Source organism: Zalophus californianus, chromosome 11, assembly GCF_009762305.2.
Source record: "Zalophus californianus isolate mZalCal1 chromosome 11, mZalCal1.pri.v2, whole genome shotgun sequence".
In the NCBI taxonomy this organism is placed as follows: Eukaryota; Metazoa; Chordata; class Mammalia; order Carnivora; family Otariidae; genus Zalophus; species Zalophus californianus.
The window spans coordinates 70310937-70328101 of NC_045605.1; the positions used below are offsets into that span (position 1 = coordinate 70310937).

The 17165-nt window shown below is 43.8% G+C and overlaps 1 long non-coding RNA gene across 1 annotated transcript in view; it reads left to right on the top strand.

The window, feature by feature from the left end:
* Positions 1 to 16041, top strand: part of LOC113915346 — a 28418-nt gene extending 12377 nt beyond the window's left edge. The window contains exons 2-3 of the long non-coding RNA XR_003517626.2: positions 3122 to 3228; positions 15536 to 16041. This is a non-coding gene — a long non-coding RNA (uncharacterized LOC113915346). The remainder of the gene's footprint in view (positions 1 to 3121; positions 3229 to 15535) is intronic.
* The last annotated feature ends 1124 nt before the right edge of the window (positions 16042 to 17165 follow it).

Sequence of the window (17165 nt, forward strand, 5' to 3'; positions counted from 1 at the left end):
TCCAAGAGATGGTAGACTATAGCTTCGATCCCATTCTAGATAGGAACTTATAAGGCTTTGTTTGTGTTCTCATATTTGCTACTGGGAATATGCTGGACCATTTTCCCTGCTTTCTTGTGGGTGGGTGGGGGAGCAAGTTCAGGCTGGCCCGGGGGAGAAAAGGACCAAACCCAATTGTCGAAAGACGCTGCAAACTGTGGCCTAGAGCCTGTTGGGACATTAACCATGCTTGACAACTCTTCTCTGCAGGCTTGGTTCAGGAGCAGGTGTGTTTTTAAGACAGCAATGACCGCAGGTGTGAGTGACACTGGCAGACAAGTGTGAGATCTGAAAAACACGGGCTGCAGTGGCATGACCAGCTGTGTTAGGAGTTCATCTGGCCACTGAACTCCAGGGGGCTGGACTCTTCCAGCTGGAAACCGAGTGGATGGGCACAGAGGGAGAGCACAGGTCCTGCCTAGGTGAAATGAGGAAGCTATGAGACTGAGGGGGAAAAGCGGGACCTCCTAACACTCCAAATACTCAAGGGGATGCTAAAAGGAAATTAAGGTATGGCGGCTTGGCTGGGAACAAAAGTGAAATACAAAGATCTGGACAAGAAATTGATTGTGTGCGAATAATCGAAGAACGCAAAGAAAACAGGATGAAGCAGAAATGCTGGAGCTGTAAAGAGACTGAAGTATCATCGAGTCCAGCACTTTCAACCCAGGACCCTACCTTTAGTGGCAGGAGAAGCTTTTGTGCAGCAGGAGGGCGTGCCTGCCTTTATGTAGCAGTGAATGAGTAACCAGAAAGATGCTTCGTTTTTAGATATATTTCAGTTCTCTTATTGACCAGGAAGAAAGCTCTAGGTTGTTGTTATTGTGTCTTTAACACCTCTTTGACAGGTGCTGTTTTCAACTTTTTAACAGAAAGAACATTTGGCAGGCAAAAGTACCCAGCCAGAACTTAATGACATTGTTTCATTTTCTTTCTTTTTTAAAGATTTTATTTATTTTTTATTTGACAGAAAGAGAGAATGAGAGATAGCACGAGAGGGAAGAGGGTCAGAGGGAGAAGCAGAGTCCCTGCTGAGCAGGGAGCCCGATGTGGGACTCGATCCTGGGACTCCAGGATCATGACCTGAGCCAAAGGCAGTCGCTTAGCCAACTGAGCCACCCAGGCGCCCGACATTGTTTCATTTTCAATGAATATATTTATTTAGTTTTTGCTTACTTTTTAGTGATGCACCAGTGTTCACCTTAAAAATAAAACCGTCCATTACTTTACCAGCAAATATGGGTTTATTTGGGAATGGCAGAGAGTTGGAATGAGGGACATACAATCTGTGGCAAAACCATAGGCCCGTCCAACAAACCAAGGAGAGGGACATTATTTTATGGAGAAGAAGGAGGGCACTGGAAAGGGTTGTTTTGAGTGAAGCTACACTGGCGAAAAGTAAGAGTTCAGGAGCAGTAAATTTGTTGTGGAAGATTCAGTGTAGATCTTTTCCTGTTGGGCTCTATAACTGATCCTTCTTTCCCTTTGAAGATTCTTTTGTTGGGGTCTGTAATTGACAATTCTTCCTATAAGTGACAGTGAGTGGCCTGGGATTCCCCCTTTTAGCGTCTGGACTCCCACTTCAGTGAGGTTTCCACCTTTATTAATTTTCACACCAGTCATATAAGGTTTGCTTTTACAATAAGTTTAATTAAGTTTAAAAAAAAAGTGAGTCGATTTAAGGAAAATTATTAAGTAAAAATAATATGGATGATAATTCTACATAGGGCAATTATGAAGGTAGTATAAGGAAGACCAAGGATTAGGAACAGTAATCTACAATTCTCTTGATTTTATGGTTCATGCACAGGAGAAATAAAGAAAGAGGAAATTACCTTTCCCAAAGTCACACATCACATTAGTATCAGAACAGGGACTACAACCCACATCTACCAACCCAGGCTGTGTCATTCAACTTCAGCAACAGTGAATAAGACAGTGCTTGCCCCTCACGCAGGAGGCAGAGCCAAGAGCTGAAGTGCCCTGAGCCAAGTGCCAGTAAAAGAGGCTAGCATGATACTGAGATTTTAAGCAATGGCTTTTTGGTTTCTGCTGCCAGTTCATTTCTCTCCTGCTCTTCTCCTGCTCTATTCAGTCACACTGGCCCTTCCTCCTGTGCTCATTTCCCTAAGAAAGAAACATGACTGTTCTTAGTTTCCAAATGCTAGTGCTCTTAGGAAAAATGGATAGGCCAAAATGTTAGATGGTTTGAGGAAAAAGATTCTCTTTCCCTCTTCCTGACTCCCGACTAGAAAGGATTCTCTTGATTTTGGAAGTGTTGAAAAATGGAGGGAAAAAGCTACATGATCACAGACTGATAGGGTCTGAGAAGGGAGTTTCTGGACTCTGACTCCCAGGCAGAAGAAACCCTCAAGACTTCAGATTCCAGGTGGGTTTGTGGGATCTGAGAGCAGAGGGTCCCCACTCTGGCACAGCTACAGGGAAGTAGTAAGACCCCAGAGGTGAAAGGGCTGCTTGATTTACCTAGAGAGGTAAGGATGAGAAGGGTATCCAAGAGACTCTAGAGCCCCAACATGATGTGGAATTAAAGGAGGGACTTGCTGATGAAGGAGACTGTGCAGTTGGGAATGGGGAGCAGCTTGGCAGTGACTGGCAGGGAGAGATTACTGAGGACCAGAGGAGATGAAGAGGATTTCAATGGATGGTTGAATTGGAAGAGAAAAAAGTTACACTGCATGGATGATGTGATGGGTTGAAATTCACATCTGATTTTAAAAGCAGGAAAAGGGGGCGCCTTCTTGGCTCAGTCAGTTAAGCATCTGCCTTCAGCTGAGGTCATGATACCAGGGTCCTGAGATCGAGTCCTGCATAGGGCTCCCTGCTCAACGGGAAGCCTGCTTCTCCCTCTCCCTCTACTGCTCGCTCTCTCTCTCTGTCAAATAAATAAAGTCTCAAAAAATAAAAGCAGGAAAAGTTGTGTGTGTGTGCTCAGAGTAGAGAGCAATAGTTGCTAAATCTGTGATTTGGGTGGACTCTTAGAGGAGAAATGGATTCTAAAACAAAGGTTGGAGAAAGAATAGACATGTAATCAACCAGGGCTTTTTTCTTTTTTTCTCCTTAGAGAAGTTCAAACAAAATGCAGTGGGAGCTCAAAGCAAGGAGTGATTGATTGCCACTGGAGAGATGAGGGCACTTTCTCAGGGAATGGGACAGGTTGCCTCGACTTAGGTGAGTAGAGAAACTTTCTGACTTAGTTTAGCCTCTGTGGACAAGATGCGGCGAGTCTGGGAGGTACAAATGAATCTGAGGCTTGATGCTTCCTATCTTTCTCATTCTGTGGTCTCTGCAGAGAAAGGATGATTTTTTTGGACATTGATCTGGGGATAGATTATAAAGTCATGAGGTATAGAGACTTCAGATTTCAGCAAGCTGGGGCTAAATCAATGGGAACAATAACCCTGCCTCATGTGATTGTTGGGAGAAAAAAATTACATAATAATAAACCTAAATCCTGGAGACTAGTGCCTGGCACAGAGCCACGCCCCAGTAGCAATCCGGTTTTCTTCCCTTTGGTCCCTGTGAGGAGAGGCTTTTTCTCACCTCTGTACCCCTCACTGTGTCAACCCACTGCCGTGTCCACAGAAGGGGCAATGCAGAATCTCTTGCTTTGACTTGCTCCAATTTGAAGAATGTGTCACTCAAACACAGGCAAGGAAAATCAGCATCGAGCTGTCCGTTGGATGTTAGAACAGATCAGAGCAAGTTTTCTATGAAGCAGTGCAGTTTTTCTTTCTTTGGCTGTCAGTCAGCACAAAGGTAATCCCAGGAATCAAGGCACTGAAAAGTGAATTTCTGGCTGGACTGATCACAGCAGCCCTGACATCATACAGCTACTGCTTTCCATAATCAATGCCAGAGCTTAGTGTATTCACCTTATGTTCCCTCGTGAAATTCCAGGCGCCGTACCTGACTGTAACATTTCCCCTAATTGATGCATGTTTGCTCTGGGAATTACATCCTGTTTGATTAATTTGGGGTTTGATTTCCCCCCTCCCGGTGCTATGATTTTCATGGACAGTGCTGTTCTTTTGATGCTTTGCATGTGGTGGAAGGAGATGGATCCATGAGCACGGAGCTGGGTCCTAACGCTAGCCTCCTCACTTCGGGGAAACTTTTCTGTAGGAAAAGACCTGGAGGTGAATGTCCCTGGTGGGACATTTTCACTTCGTGTTGGGAAGGGAAAGAGAGTTAACACAGAGCATCAGACAGTGAGTTAGATAATTTATGTCCAGGATTAATAGCCACTATGTGTTCTATTTGTAAAACAAGGAAAGGAAGGCTCAGGGAAATAAAAACAAACCCCCGCAGAGAGTGGAGCTTTTGTTTGAGGTCTCGGGTTCTTTTCTCTCCACGAACTTCAAAAAAAAAAAAAAAAAAATAGACGAGAATAATTTTGCAAACACTTAGAGTTTTCTTTTTTTAAAAGAAAAGTAATTGTTACCACTCTTAGCTCTTTGATGTGTTTTCTTACTGTCTTTTCTCCATTTGCATATTTTTGGATACAGTTTCGTAATTGTACAGATTGAAACCTTATACTGCAAGTCCTTAAATATTTACTTAGAACTAGCTTTGCTGGAGTTCTCAGAATTAAATGTTTTGCCTTATTTATTGAATGCAAGGCAATTAGTTAAGGAAACTCTGTTCCTGGAAACTCTGCCTCCAGAGTTCTAGCAGAGCCTGGAGGGCATTGGTATGTAAGTACTGACTCCAGGATAGAGAATGATGCCCAGACAGCGGGATGGTCCGGTCATGTGTCTTTCTGTCAGGGATTCCCAAACACGGACTCTTTTTCACACTCCACTTTCCTGGATTTCTTCAGTAACAGTATCTTGGGCTGCTCTTCTAGTTTGCGTGTTTGTGTCTCAGCAAGAACAATCTTGCAGCAGGCGCCTTTCCCTGCAAGGTAGCAGAAACCCTGTGACTCTGGGCAAACGACCTAACCTGGCTTTTGCCTCGCTTTCCCCAGGTATAAACAAAGGGGATAATAACACTTACGAGACTGGCAGGAGGAGTCAGTAAGATAGTGCGGGTGTTGTGCATACAATATCTGCATGTGCTACTGAGAGAACCTTTGGGATTCACTCCTGGTTCCCTAGCAGTGCAGGGAATCCCAGGTACAAAGGCCCCCAGAGATTCAGGGGATGAAGAGAGAATGGGTATCTTTTCCCACCCAACAACTGTTTTCATGTTGAAGGTGGGGTGACAGAGGGCTAGAGTGGAGCCTGAGAAAGTGAATAGGGGGACCAGACCCTCCAGATCCAGCACTGACAGCACCCAGGGATGGCTCAGTGCACGACCGGCCAGGACTGGCACTGCTGAGGCCAAGAATTCAGGGCGAGACTGGCCGACGATCCTGTCCGCTCCCACTGCTGAGTGAGGGCCCTGGGAGCCAGGGCCGGAGATGGGGCTGTGAGTGGGAAGCGGAGAAGGGCTGCGGGGTGACAGCACACCTGAAGGGCTGGTCCTGAGAATTGGCAGGGAATTGCACGATGCCCACACCACTCCAGGGGCCGCCGAGACCAGCTCTGGCAGGGGAGGAAGACTTGGGCATTTACCTTGTCTGACTTTGGCATTTTCTGCCGAAGACCAATACTTCAGAAAGGGTCCCGATGGTGCTTGGCCACCCAGCTGCCCCAGTTCTTCTCCCTGCTGTGGTACTCACCAGGCTGTCAGGCCTCCCTGGTCAGGGTCAGACTGCTTCTAGCGTAAGAAAGAAACTCATCCGACTTGCTCAAGGGCTTAGAAAAAGGAGAAACAACCATGCTTGAGATTCTTTGGGACATTCAGGCTAATACTTGGTCAGGGATAAGGGGTTCTGAGCTTGACGATAATACTCCTCTATACCCAAACCTGAAGATCAGCAGGGGCCCCTGGAAACCGAGCATCGAGAGCGCTGTAACTCCGCCCTGAATACGGACTGGAGCTTAAGGGGGGAGGGAGGGGCAGAGGAGGAAAGACCAGGGACCCTGTCCACAGGGTGCTCACACTGTGATTTGTGAAGCCAACAGTAGGGTTACCTGGTTTGCCTAGAATAGTCCCAATTTGTGTGTCTTATTCCTGTATACCTATCAATAGTGTCCAGTTTCACTCAAAGTTTTCTCAACTTGAAAAATAAGTTAATGGTCACCCTGCTAATATTAGAAAGAAGGTATTACAAATAAATATTCTGAAGGAGGATAAGAACACAAATGCTCCAAGAGCTTGGGCAAAGAAGTCAGGCTTCTATTTCGGGAACCTCAGGCTGCCTGAAGGAGGACTTGCAGCATCCTATCGTGGGATCAGGGATCAGGGTGATGGGCAGGGTTTGTGTGGTATTTAACCAAAACAAGGACTTGACCTTGTCTGATGTGAGTATCACCGGTGACAGACACTTATGATGAAGGTCTGCCCCGTTAGACCTTCCTACTGTACCCTGGCTTCCTATTGTACCTCGGTGCCTGACTGATTCCATTGGCTGGTATAACAGGCTGGCATGTGCTGTCTTTCAGACGCTCAGTGTAATGCTCTGTCCTTCATGTCTTAAACCAGTTAGCCAGAGCATTGCAGTATGGGATTGGGGTGGAAGGTGGTGATGAGAGATGGGGGGTGGGGTGCGTGTACAGCCATCGCTCCTGCTGAGCTGAGCCATCAGATCCGCTCATAGCTCATGTGATCTGGGCCATTTGTTTGTCTGGACATCAGAGATAGTCAGGGCTCTCGTTTATTAAGATAAGAGGAGAAAGCAAAGTAAGCATTGTTTCACTTAATGCAAATCGAAAGTGCCCAGGGGGAAAGTAAATTCCATTCTATGGAAGGAGAAAGGTCACGTTATGTTCTCTGAGAAGGAGGGGAAAGAGGGGAAGCAGTAAGTCACATCTCTGTGAGGCAGGTCTGAGGAAGCAGAGAGGGATAATGGATAATGTTGTTTTCCCTAATGCCTTTTTATCCAGTCAATTGGTCTATCAGTCAGTCCATCAGCGAGCGCATACTGAGGACCTACCGTGGGCCAGCTCTTGGAATGGGTATAGAAGATATCCACGCCTCAGTCCCTTTCATCAATGGGCTCATTGTCCAGCTGGGAAGATGAGTAGACTCTGCCAGCGCTGTCTTCCCCAGCCGCTATTAACTATAGGCTCAGCCATGCTCAGTTTCTGATCCAGTCCCCACTGGGCAGGCAATATGCGGAAATGCTCAGTCCCTCCAGCACTCAGGGAAAGGAATTAATTGTGCTGCCAACAGCCTGAGATCCAGGGTGCTTGGGGATTACCCCCGACCACAATTTTCCCTTTAATTAAAGACTACTTCCAGCCTCTCCTCCGAGCCCCACTTAGCATCAGCTTCCATTTCAGCCTGACCCTGTCTGCAAGGCAGTATGACTCACAGGACAATATGTGGGCTCACCTTCTCTTGAATTTCTTCACTATTTTTCAATCCATTCTTTAGCAAGAATGATCTCCCTTCATATACATGGGTATCTGTTTCACTTGTGTCTTCTTCTCCATCCTGAAGTTTTACAGATAGATTTTTTTTTTCTCACTTCCTCTGTGAACCAGAGGAGTCAGACATGTTGATTAAAATTTGATATTATCCTTGCTTCTCTGTAGAGTAAGATGATTGCCTGCCATACCCAATTTGTTAAGTTCTGCAACTTTTCTTGATTAACTTTTCCGGTTTATATCATGACAACACATTACATTCTCATGATTAAAGAAAATTCATTTTGATTATTTTAGGGAAGATTTCACCTAACTCTACAAATATATTGCATTTTTTCAATAAGTTAGGAATTGGGGGACTGGATGGACTGCAATATGACCGAAATGATTTTGGCCCCACTAGGATGTTTGAGACAAAAATCTTGGATCCCAGTCCCTCATTCAAACTGCAGACTATAAGTGGAGGTTTGAACATTGCCTCTGTAGTAACCATAACTTCTGAATTCCCAATCAGGACATAGAGTCTGAAAGAAGAGACATTGTTTGTTCTGCTTTTTATAGTTATTTTTATTTAAAATAAAAATCATACTTCATTAAACATATTTCTTTAAGAATAATAATTCATTGTTATATGAAATCAAAACCTTCCTGGAAAATTCTTTTTTCAGAGTCACCCCTGGAGGTGCATCACTACTCTCTCTCTGCACACTTCTTATTCCCTCCCTGGAATGGCAGTGATGGCGTTCCTTAGGGCTTTTTCTTTCTTTAAAAATTTATTTATTTATTAGAGAGAGAGAACGTGATGGGGGTAGGTGCAGAGGCAGAGAGAGAGAATCCACAAGCAGACTCCCAATAAGCACAGAGCCAATGTGGGGCTTGGTGTGGGGCTCAGTGTGGGGCTCCATCTCATGCCCCTGAGATCGTGAATTAAGCCGAATCCAAGAGTTGGCTGCTCCACCAACTGAACCACCCTGGTGCCCATTTTGGGGCTTTTTTTTTTTTTAAAGGTTCTCTTCTATCCTCTGTCCTCTTCTATACTCACTCTTGGGCTAAGCAATCTTATTACACATGTGGCTTCAATTATCATCTATTTACTGATGTGTGAGCCATTTATCTTTTTAAAAAATTATGATTGCCCTGCATCCAAACACCTTCCCATTGGAGGAAAAATTCCATAGTCTAAGTCTTGATAGGGTGGGACGTTATGTGGGATAGGGTGGGATGTTACGCTTCTATAGTAGAAGCTGGGTGGAAGCAAATAGAGCTCTCCACTGTTCAACTCCAAGGGGTTCCCATTCCCTTTGTAAAATCACTGAGTAGTTATGCACTGCATAATTCTAGTGAACACTAGTTACACTGTGGTCTGTGAACAGCTGAGTTCTGTAAAGCTCCAGGACATGCCATTTGCTAAAGACTGAACGTGTCCCTCCAAATTTCATATGTTGAGATTTAATCTCCATTGTTACGATACTTGGATGTTGGCCTTTGGGGGGTGATTAGGTCATGAGAATGGAGCCCTCACGAATGGGATTAGTGCCTTTATAAAAGAGACTCCAGACAGCTCTCTTCTACCCTATAAAATACAACAAGAATATAGTCATCTATGAACCAGGAAGTGGGCCCTCAGTAGACACCAAATCTGCTGGTACCTGAATTTTAGACTTCCCAGACTCCAGAATTGGGAGGAAAAAAAAAAATTTCTGTTGTTTATAAGCCAACTATTCTATATTATTTTTGTTACAGCCACCCAGACAAACTAAAGTACTACCAACATAAAACATGAATGTGTACTCTAGATTTGAGAAATTCTATAGTCCTGAGCAGAAACTCCACCCAACTGCTTCCTGGCAACTCGAGTATGGATGTGTGACTTAAAATTGGCTAACAGTGTGCTCTCACCTAATACTTCCAATCTCAGCAAAGTGATGCAAAGATGCAAGGTAGTGGAGAAGGCAGTGGTGGTATGGCATGGCCACCACGCCCAGGATCTAGTAGCAGCAACAGGGTCTAGTGGCAGTGTTGTCTAGCAGGAATGGTGACTGGCAGCTAGACCAGTGGTGGTATCTTGACAAGTCTGATGCTGAAGTAGCTTGGCTGTGCTTTCTGCAGCTGGGCTTCTTTACTTCCTGCCCATGGAGCAAGACCAGTTTTGTAGCCTTTCTGTTGATTCTGTGGCCTCCCTGGTTTATCATTCAGTGAATTGCTTTATGTCTAAATTAGATAGACTTGGTGTGCAGTTGAGAGCCTTGTTATAGAAACTGGTAACAGAAAGAGGCATATGTGGGTGTATTTGTTTTCTGTTGATGCACAACAAATTCCTACAAACTTAAGAGCTTCAAATAACACATATTTATTATCTCATGGTTTCTGTAGGTTGAAAGTCTGAGCAATTTTGTAATGGAATTGGGTTCTTTGCTTCAGGGTCTCATTAGGCTATAATCCAGGTGTTGGCCAGGACTGAGGTCTTATCAGAGGCTCAACTGGAGAAGAATCTGCTTCCAAACTCATATTCAGGTTGTTGGACAGAATTGACTTTGTTGCAGCTATAGAACTCTGGCAAGATTCCTTCTTCAAGACCAGTGGGGGGAAAGGATTGGGGAAGCGAGATGGGGGAAGGGAGATTGGGGAGGGAGGACAGGAGAGAGGGAGATAAAGTGAGTTACTGCCAAGTTGTATGCATATATATGTATATATGTATATTATACATAGTATACTTAACAGGATAATTATGAAGTGACAGTCCATCATCTTTCCTATATAAGGTAGACATTATGGGAGTGGCATCTCATCATCTTTGCCATGGTCTATTGGTTAGAAGTAAGTCACAACTCTTGCCCACTCTCAAGGTTACACAAAGATGTGAACATCAAGCGGTCATCGGGGCATCATCTTAGGATCTGTAACAATAGAGAAGATGCTTTCGGCTCTCGGGCTTGTCTAGGATTAAGACACTGAAAACTTGTTAGTATTCAAGGATGGAAAACCTGGAGGATCACCTCACATGGAGGCAAAGCAGTTATCACCTGTAGTCATTTGCAATGATGTGGCCACTGAAAGTAAGGCTTTGAAGACCATCTTGCCACTTGCCACATCTTGCCATAATACAGTGGTGTAATGGAATGGAATGACCACTTCTGAAAGCACTGCATTGCTAATGAAAGAAAATGACATGTTAAATTCAAAATTTTTGGTCCCTATTTTTTTTTTAAAGCATACTCATACAGTGTTTACCTGGGAACTTATGACTGTGCTTTAAAAAATTATCTTGAAGAGTCACAGGGCAGAAAACTATATTCAAGATGGCTCTGTGAATTGAATATGGATCAGCTGTTATGTCACAGTTAAGGCACTGATCAGTAAAGATTGATGCTCTGAGTGTTAGAAGGGGATATGTGGGAGGATTCAGAAAACTCGGAATTGCCCTTACTATCTATCAGCTGCTGTCCTCCCCTGGCTCATCAAGCCCTTTCCTTCTTGTCCTAGGAGGCTATTTCTGCTCTACTTTCAGATATTGAAAGAGGAAAACTGTCCTTCTGTGCCACCACTCTTTATTATAGGCCATGTAACTAGAGTTAGATCTTAACATAGCTCCAGGGAACAATTACAAATCAAACCGGGGAGATTTACTCCCCCCCCAACACACACACACACTCACACACACACGTCCAAGGTATCTTCTCATAAAAAATCCAGTCTTATTTTTCTTGCTTCCTCTGACTTATTAGGGTTTTAAAAAATCACTGCTTGATAGTGGTGAGAGTGTGAGTGAACAGGCTTCCTCATATACAGGGAAAGGGTGTTTAAATTTGCATAAACCTTCTGGATAATTTGGTAAAATGCATCAAACAATTTTAAAATGTTTATACTCTTTGAATTAGTAATTCCATTTCTAAAAATAAATCCTAAGGACATAATAATGCAAATGTGTAGAGATTTAGCTACAATAATGTTCATCATACTATTAAAATAGCAGAAAATTGGATAAACCTAAATTTCCAACAGATAGACATTAGTTGAATAAATTTTGGTATATCTATGCAATTGAAATTCTTTACAGCTATTAAAATATTATAATATAGAAGAATATTTACTGTGATGGAAAGACTATTATATTTTTAAGATAATTCAACAGGTTATAAATATCATGTACTGTATGATTTCTTATATTTGAGTGTGTGTGCGTGTGCGCGTGCATGAGAGAGAGAGAAAGCTTGAACATATTCACACCAAAATGTTCACAGTAGTTATTTTCAAAAGAGGAATTATGAGGGATTTTTATTTTCTGTTTTTTTTTCTGTATGTTTATTTCCAAATATTCTCAAGGAAGTTGAACCACTTTTGTGTAAGAAATAAAAATAATCATAGTTGCCCAAATTCTCATTCTGTCAGATGGATGATCAACCTGTTCTTCCTCTGATATTGTGTAGGGTGGGAGGAGAGCCTCTCTGACACTCATTTCATCCAAGACGCTTCCTTTACAAATGAGGAAATAGAGGTCCACAGAGGGGCTCTCAGAACATGTGGAAGAAAAGCATCCCAGAACTTCTAAAATACAAAAGGCCCAACAGAGATAATTTCAGCTTGTGGTTTTCAAAGTACGCTTTTAGAACTTGAGGTGTCAGGGGAGTTGCCTCAGGAACTGTGTGGGTGGGTGCAGTTGGGGGTGGGGTGGGGGAGGTGGAGTCTGGCCCACTTTGATTCCCTAAGGTGAGTTCCTTCAAAAGCAGTTCCATTTTGTATTAGTCAGGGTTCTCCAGAGAAACCAAATCAGTAGGATATATATACATATAAGAGAGGTTTATTATAAGGAATTGACTTACACAATTACGGAGGCTGTGGAGGCCAGACCTAGGAGAACTGATGATATGGTTCCAGTCTGAGTCCGAAGCGCCAGAAGCAGGACAGTTGATGACGTCACGTTTCAGTGCACGTCTGAAGGCCTAAGAACCAGCAGAGCCAATGGTATAAGTTCCAGTCTGAGTCTGAGGCCAAGGTGGGAGAAGACCAAGGCCCCAAAGCCAATTGTGCAGAAAGAATTCTTTCTTTCTTAGCCTTTTATTCTATTCAGACCTTCCATGGGTTGGATGAGGCCCACCTACACTGGGGAAAGCCATCTGCTTTACTCAGTCTACCATTCAAATGTTAATCTCATCCAAAACCACTGTCACAGACACACCCCGAAATAACATTTAACCAAATATCTGAGCCCCCTGTGGCCCAGTCAAGTTGACACATAAAATTAACCATAACGCATATTTAGTGTTTTATTGTTTTAATTGTGGAAGAGCACAGTGTTCTTTTGCTTCCAGTTCATATGATCTCCAGTTGGTATCAGATAGGATGCTTTAGATTGATAGTCCTGGTAAATCTAAACAAAATATCTTATAAAATGGGAATTGACTGGCTTTCATAATTATGAGGCCAAGATGTGGGGCAGTGTTCAGGCATTATTCAATCAGGCCTTCAGTTTGGTTTCTCTGATATACTCTGAACTTTTTTCTTCTTCATTTACTGACTTCTTTCTCAGCCTGGCTTTGCTTATGATCATTTTCTTACATTGAGAGAAAAACAATGCAGGGCCCCTCTACCCACCCTCCCTTGCCCCCTGTGCCAACAACCAAACAGGTTCTTGATATCCACTCTGATTAGACCATCCCAGAGCCAATCACTGTAGCCACTGGAATGTCATTAACCGTTTGGTTTAGGCATAGTTTTGGAAGAAGGGTGGATGGGGCTACCTTAGACCAGCTGGGCTTAGACCAGCAAACTATTGTCCCAGGCCAAATTTATCCTGCTGCCTGTTTTTGTAAATAAAGTTTTATTGGGACATAGCCAGACCCCTTTGTTTACTTATTGCCTATAGCTGTGTTCATGATACAGCAGCAGAATTAAGTAGTTACAACCATCTGGCTCAGAAAGCCTAAAATATTTACTCTCTGGCACTTTACAGAAAAGTCTGCTGATCCCTGGCTTAGATTAATCAGGCCCCACTCCTGGAGCTGGGTTAGAGTCAATCCTATCCAAACCTTAAAGCTGCTGGAGAACAGGGAGATCGGATAGAGTGGGGAAGACCTCTCCTCTGTACTGTACGACCCATTAGAATCATTCCTTTTCTGATGTTTCTGTTGACTGGCAGTCTTCCAAGTTGGCCTTGTGCTGCCTTTTCTCACCACCATGGAGTGGGCTGTGTTCCAAAAATCTCTCACTCTGCAATCCTAGTTGGGGTTCAGTTTATCCCTTATCAAGTTCCACGCTCACTCCACCCTGGTCCCATCCCCTCCCAGTTCTGCCCTTTTCTTCTCTGGGTCTTCTGTTACTCCAGGCTGCTCTGTCCCAAGTGCCAGGAAGGGCTTGCTGAAAGAAGGCAAACATAGCTGGAGTCACCGAGCCTTTCCTCCCCACGGGATGGCTCTGTCCACACGAAACTAGCCCAGATGGCTAGTCAAGCTCTGCCAAGTTGGCTAGCACTTTGTTGCCAGTGCTCTTGCACATTCAGTTGCTCTTTTCTTCTCCCCAAACACAGTCCCTGCTCTCTTATGGAGGTGGCAATAATGACTAATGTTTCTTGTATAGTAATCTAAGCATGCATGTATGTATAATATGTCTTATCTCATCATCTTCACAAATCTCTAAGTGGTCTTCTTCTCAGACACCCATGTTAGGGATGAAGAAATTGAAGCTTAGTAAGAGTTAGTAATTTGCCTGTAGTCACCATTTGATAAGTGACAGAACAGGGATTTGAAACCGGGTCTGATGGAGTCCACAGTGCTGAGTACTTAACCACTATACCACATTGCTTCTTGTTTCCATCCACAAAAGCAACTACCTGTAAGATATTTATCTGGATCCTATATAGTTCCTTCCCATTTCTCAGACCCTCAAGGAACCTAGGAAACTAAACAAACACCCTTTTTTCTGTTGAGTTCTAACATTGTCTTCTCACCCAGGATTCAAGGGTATTCAGGCGAGTAGACTGAATCTCCTTGAACTAGAACCTTGGAGACCAAAGGAGGAAAAAAACAGTTGACCAGTGGTAGACTTAGGGTAATTAAACAAGTCCCCAATGTCTATCCTCGTTTATATCCCAATATTCCTACCTTCTAGCAGGAGAGAAGCCCCAACCCAGGGGGTCCTGGATAGGATTCCAGCATTCACAGGCAGATGGCTGTGGCAAGTGAGGTTTTCCAGAGAGAAACAGAACAGATGATATGGATAACATCTCTATATCTGTGTCTATCTATGTAGAATACCTAGGTAGGTATAGGATAATGTAATGATTAAGAGCATGGGTGTCAGGTTTAGATTCATATTTGAGTCTCATTTCTGTTCTTCTCTGGCTGTGGAAACTGGCAAGATATCTCAATGCCCTAGGTCTTAGTTTCCTTATCTTTAAAATGGGGGTAGCAAGAAGATCTACCACATGGGGTTATTGGGAAGGCAGTGAGTCTTCCCTTAGTGCTGGGCACATACTAAGTGCTTATTAAATGCTAGCTGCAATTAGAAGCCAGGTGTCCTCATCTGTTACCAGGGGCTCTTTCCAGTCTCTGGGCACTGTCTTTGGTTGAGGTTGTCCAGACCTCTCATTCCCCCCTACCCCTGGCTCACCGTGGGGTACAGCTTTCTGCCACCCCTCAGTGTCTCCTCGAATTTTCTGGCCTTGCCTCTGAGCTCAGTCTGGGATTCTGATGACACCAATTGCCCAGCATGGCTTCCATTAACTGCTGGCGTTTGCCCTCTCCTTCAGAAAGATCCTGTGCCCTGGGAAATGAATGTCAAAACACCAGACTTGTTGCAAAGGGCTTTTTTCCCCCTTCACTTAAGAGCCCTCAGAGGTCAAAAGAAAATAGATTTAAATGCTTCCCAGTCAAGTGCAGGCCTCACAGGGCTCTACAATGGACCCACGGTGGGAGCTTTTTACACCTTCCCTAGCTTCTACCAGCCAGCTGATCTAATATTGACTTCCCCGGGGTCTGCCTGAAGTCATTGTAGTCAAGAATAGCAGAGTGCATTTTCCATTAGTTGTGATTAGTGGTTAAAACTACTTTTTTTTTTTTCCTTAGAAGGTGAAGGAAAAAGGAGTTTCTCCTTGGAGAAGAAAATTGAGTGGAACATTTGTATCTTTTTTCCCTGGATTTGCAAGATGTGATTCATGAAGTCAGCTCTCAATAAAACCCATAACTGAATGGACAAATATCTAAAGATAAGTTCAAAGGAAGGGTACAGAGAAGTAAAGGATTCGGCCATAAATCATTCATAGGATTTTTCACACGAGCAGCATAGAAACAAGGCTGCCACTTTCTCAGAATCACAAGCCACCAGGGCCACAGGCAAAAGCCTCTCACCCCTGGGGTTACAGATGGGTAGACTGAGGCTCAAAGAGGAAGAACCCCCCGCCAAGTGGCTTTCTCCCCTCCCAGGCTCAGAATCTCAGCACTGCACCAAACTGGTTCCATCACCCTGGAGACATGAACCTGACAAGTGCCACTAACATTTTGTGAAGCTGTTTTCTTCCCTGTGAATATCGCAGAGCCTCGATCTCCCTGGGTTTTTGGGAGGATTACTGAAAACGAACGGAAACGTGCTGGTGAGAATCTGACACCAGCCTTTCACAGGTTGACAGATATGTGTTGAATCTAGATAAATTGTGCTTTTCTTTTGGTGGTGGCAAGGGGGATTATCTACTATTTTGGATTACTTATGGCACCTCTCTCTGTGAAATGCAGCTTGGTTTTCCTGTTAGATTCGGAGAATTCACAGGTGCTCAGAACATTTATCGGTTTTTGAGTCCTTGGATTATGGCCCGTTTCTTGCAGTGCTCGCAGCTGACCTTAGATGTGGTAGGGCTTGTGCACTACTGCGTGGTCATAGGCAGCACTCACTGCCTGAGTCAGAGGAGGTAAAAGATACCTTTCAACACCTGGGCTTTCTACAGTCCAGGTTTCCTCACCACAACCCCGGGAGGTGAGTAGGGCAGATATCCTTCTCACCCTGATTATTCAGGGATGAAGCTTGAGATTTAGAAATTTTATTAGTTGTTCTTGGTCACACAGTAGTTAAGTGGGGAGCCAGGGGCTAAAATGTGAATTCCTGCATCCCTGTCCAGAGGTGCAGCCACCACAAATGGATCAGGACACAGAAGCTTATGTGAAGCCGCCCCTGGCTGGTGATCTGTACCTCTCCTCTGAAAGTCATTGTCAGTGGACAAATCAAAGGAAATACAAACTGTTAAATGTATTTGTCAAGTGTATTTGCGTAACTGTCCAGTGTATTTGTAAACAGGAACGTTAATTAGGTTAATGGAACCCCATGTGGAGATGCTATTTTATAGTTTCTAAAAATGCTTTCAGATGCATTATCTCACCTGATCTTAGAAATAGGTCTGAGGGCAAGTTTACTGTTCTCTTTATTCCCATTTACTCTTGCAGGAAATGAGATTCGGAGTGGTGAAATGACTTGTCCAAGAGAACATGGACAAAAAACATGTTAGAATCTCCATGTGTATGCTGTTGCATCAATTCTGTCATCTTTCCACTAAACTGCATCCATCAGTGTACATGTACATTATTTTTAGCAGTAACCACCAAAACAGTGATTTATTTCATTCTTACCATGAGCCAAACCCTGTGCTGGGTGGATTGTGATTAAATCATTAATTAAAGAAGCCAATACCCTAAACGTGAAAATGGTGTT